The following is a 3,616-nucleotide window of genomic DNA, read 5'->3' on the forward strand; positions in this document are numbered from 1 at the left end:
TACATAAAAACAGCTATCTGTGCCTGTTTTGTTAATTAAATCCAGTCCAATTTAAAAGTTGTTTCTTTGTAAGACTTTCCTACATAGGTTGGCTAGACAGGGATTGTGGGGGGTTTTGTCTTGCTTTATTTTGTTTGGAGACAGTCTTGCTAAGTTGCCCGGGCTGGGCTCAAACTTGTGATTCTCCAAATTCAGCCTCCCAGAGAGCTGGGATTGCAAGCATGTGCCATCACAGCTGGCTAAGAACTTTCACCTTGGGTTCCCTCAAACTTTATGTCAACTGTGTCCAAAACAAAAAAAAAATCTTTAATAATATATACAAGAAGAGTTGTTTCCATGACAACACCCACTTTTGCATGGCCATCCCTGGGTCTTCCACTGCAAATCATTACCCAAAAGGCACTGTGGTGAATAAGCAGTCATGGCACCGAGGGGCTCAGAACCTGTCCCCCAAATTTATCACGACCCTGCTGTGTTGCCTAAAATTCTAACAGCAAGTTAGAATTTAGTAGCAAGTTAGATTTAGTTTGCTGTACCTGTTTAAGGGCAAATGCTTGCGACAAACAGCAATCCATGCAATTTATCAGGCAACCAAACTGAGGGAAAACAGGCAGGAACTGGGCCTCTGGTTTGTGGGTCCATCGTCCCTAATGAAATCTCAGTTAAATGGCGGCAGTAGGCGCTATCCTGACTTTCCCAAAGGTTGTCACGAGGATGAACTGAGGATTAATATAAAAGTGTGAGTCTCTGGTTTTGTGGCCAATAGCGAGACTACAGGAGAGGAGAGGGAAAGGCCAAGAACTGGAGGACAAGTAGCCTAGAGCAGCTCTGGTCTCTGTGTTGACAGCAGGGGCACAGGGCAAAGTGACAGGGACCCCGAGATCGACCCCAGTGGACTCGGGTGTCCCCAGCCATCTCTGAGCAGTGTTGTCACTGTGCTCCCCTCCCAGCTTCTCCTAGATGTTTGGCAAAGCCAGTCTGTGCCACCTCTCGGGATGAGGTTGCCCAGGGTCCAGTGTCCTTTCCAAATCCTTTCCCAATCTCAGAGTGTGCCCTGCTTTGTCTGCTTTAGAAATAGGAAAAATCATTTTTATCCTCAAAATGTGTTTTTTAAAAATAACTGTACAGATTCACGTTCTCCAGGCTGTCTAGTCCTGACCCCCAGCTGGATCCACTCAACACATAAAAACCACCACTGCTTTTGTAACCAAGAGCTGTGGTTACTCTCCCTAAGCTTGGACTCGGGAGCAGGCAACAAGGTCCTTGATGAGAAAAGAAGCATTCTGAGAAGTGACATCATCCTGGGCAAGACATGAGGGAAGAGGAACTTCTCAGAAATGCGAGAAATAAATCAGCCAACTGAGACTGTAGTACAAAAGTTTCCAGAACCAGGCTCGGGGACTACTATAGTTGATAAATTTGGCCTAAGTCTGTTCCACTAATCGATAAAACTTGGCCAAAAGCATCCAGATATGTAAAGAACTGCAACCTAACTTTGTATGCAGATAAACTACAAACTAACAGAAGATCATAATAATATATCTTAGCCAATCACAGAAAGGCAGCTTCAGCCAATCACAGGTTGCCAAGTGATCAGACTACGTCCACATAAGGCAAGTGCTACAGACCACAGCCGTTCAGGTTTTTTCTGCATTTTTTCTGTTCCTTTTCTCTGGCTATAAATACAGCCTGCACATGTGGTAAAAGGTAGCATTCTGATCTGACTCTTGTTTGGAATAATTCTAGACCTTTTACTTGTTCAGTAAATGTTAAGTTTAACTGGTCTCAGAATTGTGTTTTATAAGATCATCAATGCTGTTTGATTAGAAATACTTTAAGATAGCCTTTATTCTGTGGCAGAAGCTTGCATATTCCCTCCTTTTACCCTTAAAGAACCCTTTGAGAAAGGCTTTCTCCTCCTGGTTTACAGAGATTGCTGGTGAGTGACCAGCTGGGATTTGAATCCAAGCTCTCCTGATAGTTGATCATTGGAAGTGAAGAATCAGGCTAAAATCTTTGCTAATTTTTTTTTTAGCATAAAACAAATTTGAGGTAGGAAGAAGTAGGATGTAGGATGGGGCAGAAGTAGGAAGTAGGAGGTAGGATGGGGCAGAGAAAACACTACTTTTTCTTGTGGGATTCCACTAAGCTTTCTGTAGATATGCCAGTCTCCTATTCCTGGTGTTTGTTATACAATCGCTACAGTGAGTAAGTTTTAATTAGTATTTTAATTAAAATAGTGATCTATACTTTTTCCTGAATACATGCATTTTTTTTTACCAAAATCTCCCTAGGTCACCCTAAACCCCCACTCCACGCCTGTCCTGGCCCCTATCATGGACTGAGCTCACTCTTGGATTCCCCATACGTGTGAGATCATGCAATATTTGCTTTTTTTTTTTTGCTGGCTTATTTCACTTAGCACAAAGTCCTCCAGCGTCATCCACACTGTCCCAAATGACAAGATTATCCTCTTTGTAAAGTCCAACAAGCAGTTCTCGGCATGTCTGGTCCACATGGTCTTTATCCACCCTCCACTAGTGACCTGCGGTGTCGTTCGGCATCTTGACAGCTGTGATCAATGCCGAACTGTTCATTAGAGAGCAGATGTCCCTTGCAAATTCTGACCTCATTTCCTTTTGATCTGTACCCAGTGGCAAGCATGACAGTTTTATTTTTGTAATTTTCTCAAAGAACAAAAACATCCCTGACTCTCTTAAGCGATTCCCGGCTTGTTAATCACACATACTCAGCCCACACAAACCTTAGAGTGCTCAAGCATTTCACTCTTCTTCCTCTGTAAATCCCAAATACTCTCCCAATATCCACATGGCCTTTTCACTTTCTAGATCCCTGTCAATCGCCAGGTGGACCCTTGTTCTCATGTGCTCAGTTACCCTGATTTAAATCTCAGCATGATTTTATACTGTTATCATGCCAATTCTTGATTTACCTGAGAAGAAAGTGCTGGTCTTTAAAACTAGCAAGGTTTGGAAGGAGCCCCCTGCCCTGGGTTCTGCACCTGCTTCCCTGGTCCAACCCAGTGACCCCCCAAGACGCCCAGGAACAGTGCCAACGCTAGCAGGTCCGGACAGGAAAGCGCTCCAGAGTGGTGGTTATTTCTCTGTGGTAGAAAACAAGGGTGTAGGTATGAAAATCTCCTTTGCCCACATGACTCTGACACTGGCAGTGATAAAATAACACGTTGATCAATTCTAAGAAAATCCCACAAAACAATAAATAGCTGTCAGGAAATGGTAACCGTGCTTCTTATTCAAGTTTGCCCAAAATGACTCCCAGAAAAGCTTTTTGTAAGATAAAGGTCTGCTAACTACCCATGATGGGCCTGCGAAGACACTCAGGGGTCACCAGAGGCCTTTTCTTGGTGAGGTTCCCTGGGCTCCATCCCCACCCTCACTGTCTTTCAGAGTAAAGAGCAGAAAAGCAGCCTCTGTCAAAAACAAACATCATGCTGTGTTTACGCAAACCCAGCTTTGGGCGCACTTGGAAAATTACATGGTATAAAATTACCACATCTAAGAAGAGCCAGTAATGAAGCCAAAGGAGCTCAAGGGTGCCTTGTGAAATGTGAGGACCAGGAAAGATGGAGCGAGTC

Source organism: Cavia porcellus, unplaced genomic scaffold (assembly GCF_034190915.1).
Source record: "Cavia porcellus strain 051 isolate PalLab524CR breed Dunkin Hartley unplaced genomic scaffold, mCavPor4.1 scaffold_18, whole genome shotgun sequence".
Classification (NCBI taxonomy): Eukaryota; Metazoa; Chordata; class Mammalia; order Rodentia; family Caviidae; genus Cavia; species Cavia porcellus.